Source organism: Amphibalanus amphitrite, unplaced genomic scaffold, assembly GCF_019059575.1.
Source record: "Amphibalanus amphitrite isolate SeventyFive unplaced genomic scaffold, NRLGWU_Aamphi_draft 001054F_arrow, whole genome shotgun sequence".
Taxonomy (NCBI): Eukaryota; Metazoa; Arthropoda; class Thecostraca; order Balanomorpha; family Balanidae; genus Amphibalanus; species Amphibalanus amphitrite.
Window position 1 is genome coordinate 155,001 of NW_024882548.1, and position 7,454 is coordinate 162,454.

Consider the following 7,454-nt stretch of genomic DNA (forward strand, 5'->3'; position numbering starts at 1 on the left):
GGTGTGTTCCGCCGCTACTGAATGGAGATGATGTTGAGGGTTTAGCAAATATTTCATAAAAGAGATGCTATTTTTTGCACAACCTATTAAACATTTTTTTACGTTTGCTTTGAAAATGTTAGGCCCAGTTCCTTCAAGATCAGGTCCACGACTCCACAGCTTACAACAGGAGCTAGCCAACATAACAATTAACCCGCGCCGTGTTGGTGGCATGAACTTTCCGTCGAGTGCTGGGGGGGGGGGGGGGGAGTTTCACGCCCCTCCGTCTAACTCGGCTCCCTGGGCCACGTAGCGACACGCAGTATGCGGCAATCGAAAGAGCGTTAAAAATAAGGAGGAAAACACTTCGGTCATTTTAAGGTCATGGCAAAGGTCAGGTCACCAGGGTTCATCAAAGGTCGAATTTTGTTGATTTCAACGATTTTGAACACCCGACGGCTAACTCGGGAACCAATAGAGCTACAGCGCCGCGGAAAAGCGCATTCGATAGCTCTTTTAACGCTCTTTCGCCTACATGTCCTCAAATTTGACCTCAGATCAATGGTTTAGCCCCTAGAGGTCACCGTTCTGATTGACCTCAAATTTGACCTCAGATCAACGGTGTTTTCACCGCTGTAGCACGTCTCTGTCAAAAGTAAAAAACTGCTGAAGACCTTTTATGTCCTAAAATGACCTCAGGGGCACACACAGGGGTCACAGGTGCAATTTTCCGATTCAGTGTGTCATGTTTACCTATGGACCGATGTTTGAGAGGGTGTAGAACGAAATTCGTCCAAAAGAGCCGCATTTAAATTTTCTCCCATTGACTTATACCTAATGGAGCAGTCACAAAATTGACCTGACCTTAGGTCACAGACATAAAAATCCGAGGTATCCATTTTATACATACTGTTAGTCTGTTACCCATTACTGACAGTTTCAAAGTGATCGCTCAGTCGGTGTAGCTATAGCTAGCTTTCGAACTTTTTCTGAGGTAAGGTCACTTGACGTTACCTGGCGACCTGACCTTGTATGACCGGGGTCTGAAATTTTCATAACATGTGCGAAAAAGATGTCGGAACAGGTGTATATGAAGCAGCGGCGCTACGCGTCGCCGTTTTTGAGATATTCACGAAAAACCTGAGAGGGGGGGCGTAAAAACGCCCCCCCCCCCTCCCCAGCACGGCGCGGGTGGTCGACATAGCGACTCGGACTGAGCAAATGCCTTTAACGTTTCAACGGTTGAATAGGGTGAGAGGATTGAGGAAGGCTTGTATCGGATTTTTCTTCTGTTTGTCGGTAGTTTAGGTTAAAGGCAATTTCGCGAGCTGTCCATAGTTATTCAAGAGGGAAAATTCAGCTGCACATCGTTCGGGTCAAAGTAATTCCAAACATTCTCAAATTTTGTAGTAAGTTAAAACTTAAGAGCCGGTAGTCTACAAATATATTCAAAAAACAATTAGAAAAAGAAAAAGCGGGCCGGTTTCGTCTATCAAAGACTTCTTCAGCGCTTTTTCAAAGACGTATAAGAAAACTAGCACAGTGACAATCGTTTGAAATCAAATTGGATTCAGTAAGAACTTCATTGTCCGAAAACCGCTGACAGTTGATAGCTCAATGACACTAGAGGCGAGCCGTGCGTAAGGAGGCGTGAAAACACTCTTCTCATCTCGATCGATCTAATACGAAAGGACCATGTCATGGCGTGAGAAAGGTGTTCTCAAAATAAATGACACTATGAGTGAATAAATAATCCGCGCCCTCTTGGACTATTGGCGGACCCTACCACCTGATCTGGTGGTGCAGCCGTTTCGCCTTCCACCTGAGATCTCGGAAAGTTACCGACCGATTTTGAAAATTCAAACAGCGTTCGATAGCCCCACCAGGGAACTACCTTGTTAACAGGTTTCGTTGACCTAGGTGCAACCCATGACGTCACAAGTCAGGTCAAAGGTCGCATTTTTTCACCGATTTAGTCTAAGGAATGCGTTACAGTCAGTTAACACTTAACACATCAAATAAAAGGCATGTTATCGAAAAACATCGATAGAGCGTTGGTTGTCTAATGCATATATGTTGCCTAAAGAGGTCACTGATGCCAGGTCAGGTCACAGAGGTCAGGTCACTATGTAAGGGTCACAATATGAACCCCACTAATACTATGCTAGGGTCGTGTGATACATGTTTTATGGCCAATTTTACATTTAAAATTCAATGGTGTGGGCTAGACGGACATTGGGGAGAGGTTAGATTACATTCTGGTGGAGGTCAGTTCAAGATCAGGTCAAAGAAGGTTAAATTTCAAAGTTGACACTTTGCATAAAAGGGGTATCTATTCGATGCAGCTCATCACAGGAAATCCAATGGTGGTCTTTGGCTTGCTCTGTGTGTTCTGTGACGGCTAAAAATTGAATTTGAAAATTTTACGTAATAAATTTAGAGTAGTTTTTTGCTACAACTTTGCTAAAAATGGAGCTATTGATCTAAAAAGTTTGGGATATCTAGAGCAGATAGTTCTATAAAATATATTCCAGTTTTAATTTTGAAAGTTGTTGGCATTTTCGGGGTGTTGATGTTTCTATAGTTTTGATGGTCAAAAACTTCTATAACTTCTATAGAAACTTCTATAGTTTTGATGGTCAAAATCAATTTTTGATTAGAAATAGGAGTTAGCAGTTTGGTAGCGCTGTTTATTTTACATCTTTTTTATCTCGAATATTTTTCGTCATTTTCAAAACTGTAAGCGTGACAGCTGTTCCTGCTAAACCTTTTATTGGGTCGAAAATGACAGAACATGACATCACTCTGACGTCATTTGTGACTAGCCTTTCATAAGAGCTCTGGAAAAATTTGGTCACAAGGTGTAAAAATGATGCCCGGAGGGGTCTTGAAAGTTTGGTGGCGACATTCGCTATACTTTAGGAGATATCGACTGAAAAGGAGAGAGGGGGCCGTTTCGCGCCGCCCTTACCCCCCTCCCCTCCCTCAACGGGGCTCAAGGCTTTCAGTTGCTGCTCTCACAGAACTCTTGGTTATATTACAACGTAGTGGAATTGCAAGTGGCAGTATAAGCTTCCTGCCAGCGCCGGACCAGAGTTTAAACATGCAGGCTGAATTTCAGCATTTATCTTTTAAATTTTTAAACCGTTGAGCTTCTTAGAAGTTGTATGTGCTGTTCAGCTCCTTTTTTGTCCATCACAGCGGGCTTGTATGTCATTTGTCAACCAAAATATCGAATTAAAAACTTTTTATTTGGTCTGGTTTCCTCGCCAACTTCTTAACTGAATCGTTTAGTAGCTTTTGATTGGGCACTGCCCACGTTGTCTGTCTAGCTTTTCGTGTCATAGTCACTGTCTATGACACGAGAAGAGGCTGCTGACATCGTTTGTCGCGGTTGGATAATATCAATCCACGTCCCAGTGTGGCTGCTCGATCGCACTTTCCCTGGTCCACCTCTCCCACCAGGCTAGACTTTGCCCGGCACAGCCGTCGCCTCAGTGCCTCGGGCGGTGACCCGTTCAAAGGGGCTCACAATACGTATGGTGCTGTGGCTCTCAAACCAATACAGAACAGTGAAACGCAAAGGCTCACTTTCCATATAAGGCGAACGGCTGATTCTAGCGCCGGGGCTTCATTCATGCTAAGGCGCCCAATCACAGCGCCGCATTTCAGTTAGTGTCGGGCGCAAAAGCTACTATGCTCCGCCCCTCCATCACGTGACCCTGCCCTCACGTGGCCTCAGTCACGTGGTGTTTCCACTTCTTGGCGCATGGCGGCGCTAGTTTCGCAGGGGCGGTGGTAGCTTGCTCCCCCGCCGTCCGGGGGTGATGGGTAGCAACTGCTGGTGACTGTACATACCAGAAAATGCATGCTAACCTTAGTTTAAGAGTCAATCTATAGCTAGTTTAAAAGCATGTAGTTGATACTAAGATATAAGAAATTGTTAGAAAGAGAACTGGCTTAGCCGTGACATTCCCCATGCGTGTTCGCGAGCAGGAATTACGTGATGTCAGTGACATCTTGAAATGTATATTTTACAGGCAAAGCGAAAAGCCAGGCATTTTGCAAAATGCCTGATCCGCCAGTTATTTTGCGAAATGCCTAAGCAATTTGCAATTTGACTCACCAGGCATTTTGCAAACTGCCTGAAATTATTTTCCCAGGCAGTTTGCGAAATGCCTGACATCGAGCTCATTCCAGCGACGATGTATAAGCACCATTGTCAGTGCCGCTTACAGTAGTTAATCGCTGGCAATGCGCACAAGTGGGAGGACACTGGCCACTCCATTCTCCGGGTAGCGCCGCCGAGTTGAGGTCACTGCGGTCACTGAGCCCCAGCGGCCGCCGGGTGCCGGTTGCCGGGCGCGGTTTCGTTGGTAAATGCACAAGGTTCTATATAGTAAAGCTTCATACATTTACATAAAAGTTTGCTTTGCTAGTTTTTTTTTTTCTCGAACAATACCATTGTGCACCTACCGGCTGGGGCCATGTTGAGTACGTACTGTTAAAACCCTCGCCGGACCTACTGGTTTTCTACATACATACACACGCGCCGGCCGAGGGGGGGGGGGGGGGGGTCGGGCGCGTACGACTCTCCCTCGCCGTTTCGCCCCTGGTGGAGCTAGCGCGTGTCGGAAAAAACGAGCGTGTGTGCCGTTACGAGACGCAGAGATTGGTACCCGATTTTAATGTCCTAGGTCAACCGGTGACCTCTGAGGTCAGGTCCAGTGCCCAAAGGTTCCGTTTTTGGTGTATAACTCCGCAAAAAACGGCCGCAGAGCCGCGATTTTGGCAGCATCGTATTCCCCTCGCTCAGGCGCGTCGAATGATATACTTTTTGTTTGGGTCAGGTCAGCTTAGGGTGTTGACCTCGGGTCACGGTCAGGTCAGCGCCCCCAGGTCACGAAGTTGGTCAAAAGAGGTCATATCGCATAGCATTCGATTTGGCAGGTCTTCCTGAGTCCATTGGTGGCTTTCCCGACTCGCTAGCTCAATTTGACCGGGAGTTATTGACGAAAAACTAATATGACCTTGATGACGTCATAAATGACGTCGCGCAAGGTCCATTGCAAAAAAGACGCATCTAACCTTGCAATGAGTGTATCACATCACTATTCTGTGTGCTTAAGATAGTTGGAGATCGTTCCCGGCGCCAGAATTGCAATTTTTATTTTCCCCATTGACTTATAATGGTGAGGTCACGAAAATGACCTGACCTCACATGACCTTTAGGAAAAATCCGAGATACACGTTGGGAGACTCGTAATGGATACTAGATCCTGCAAGTTTCAGTTCCCTGTGAAAGCTTCTCTGGCAGTGAGGGCGTTGCGAAGTTGTGACATCTGAAGACCGTGCAGAGGTTCACTTATGACGTCATGGGTCAGTGACCTGACCTGACCCTAAAATGCGGTGGTGTCAAAAGATGCGGCTTGAATCAAAGGTCAAGTATGCAAAGTTTCAGCTCTCTATCGCCAGCGTGTTTGGAGTTATCGCGAAAAAACCTTATGGGGGGAGGGCGGCACCCGCCCCCTCCCCTCGGCCGGCGGCGTATTCGCCAATTGTATTACACGAACCGGCCCATCAACTAGCGACATCTCTAGTGCGACGTCATAGCCATCCGCCGCGACAATGCATGCATTGAGGCTAGATTTGAGTTGAGACTATTTTTGCATTGTATATGGCTATCAGGCATGCATGTGTCGCCGTAGCCGAGTGGTTAGAGTCTCGGTGTGATGGACGACAGGTCGGTGGATCGATTCTTGCTTCAGCGGTTCTTTTCTCTTAAAAAGAAGTCGGTCGTAGATGCGCATTTTTGGCCCCTACGTTCGCACGCCAATATCGTACGCCCAATAAATCTCTGACTAGTGTTCATCTGATTAAGGAATAAGTTGCAAAAGAACTGCAGTTGCAGTCTATACCTGAACTACCAATTTTGTTACGGCACTGTCGATATTCGTCAAAGTCGGAAGAGCTATTATGAAACACACTCGAATGACAACGGATTCCTGTATTATTTCATCGATCAGATAAGACATGTATAGATATAAATTGATGACAGCCCGCCGTGAGCATGCAACTTAACAACCAGTCCCAAGTTTTTTTCATAAATGTCTAATATAAATCTTTTGACTAACTAGATTCCAAGTAAGAGGACTTAGGTATCCCCCTGGCGGCTGAAATGTAAAAGTTATAGTTAGGGCATAGCTCCTATAGATGACGCTCTGACGGCTGGAAACTGATTATCTCGTCCCGTGATTACGCTAACAGCTATGCCGAACTTTTTTGTGCATGGTGATTCTTACACGAAAAACTATCTAATAGCCTGCTTACCAGCGTGCGATTTTTACTTTTCATCTCAGGTTTCGCTACTTTTAGGTACTTTACCTTGCCAAGTGCCCACCTACTTTCAAAAGGTCAGCGCCGCCCCTGTCAATGCTGCGTGCTATCACCCATTGGCAGTGATAAATATTGATCAATGAGTGGCCATCGCCCAGCACCATTTGTCTTTCCATTGGCTACGTTCGCATAGTATGCACTATGCATTAGTGATGTCAATCACAGAAAATCAGAACACCGCTACCAAACCAAATACAAACAAAGACCATTGGAAAATACCGAAACCGAACCAATCGGTTGGACTGCAAATATCTATCTTATGCAACATATTCATTAGAAGAATGCCTACGTCTGATTTCTTAGGTGCACGCCGTTACAAATGCATAAAAAACGCACAATGACATGACACGAAAATCGAAGTCGCCGAGTGGATTCGAACCACCTACCTCTGAATCACCAGTCCGATACTCTAACCACCTCGCCACGGCGATAATGTACCCCATGTAGCTTAAATATCAATAAGTTAAAACCTAGCTTCAATAGACGCCACCAGGGCGAGGACCGAAAGTATGACGCCACGCTGACGTCACTCAGGAGGCAAGCTATTGGTTGGCCGATTCGTGTAATACAATTGGCGAATACGCCGGCCGGCGAGGGTTAAGAGTGACCTAAGAGACGAATTGCCTGCATTGGAAACTGGCAACCGCAACGATGTGCGTACATGATACATACACATACCAACTGGCTGTGTAAAGGTGGTTAAGGACATTACCGATCCGAGTGGTGCTAATTGGGCGCGTCTGGCTCACCGGAGGCCGGGGACAGCGGTGACGGCGGCTCCGTGGCGCCCCTCCCAGGTGACCTGAGGTCGGGGCGTGCCCACCACCTGGCAGCTGACCTCGGCCCCCGAGCTGTTACTGAAGGTCACCTCCCGAGGAGGCTGGCGCACCAGACGCGGTCCGCCCCACTCCGCGTCGCCACCGGCCAGGGCTGAAAGCAGACCGACAGCCAACAGCTGTCAACAATTATTTCGGACCGATAGCACGTGTATTTACAGCGGAGGACAATACATACGGACCGAAATAAACATAGCGCCTTGGACCGGAGTACGTGGCGCACAGCTATCGACAAAGCCGGCA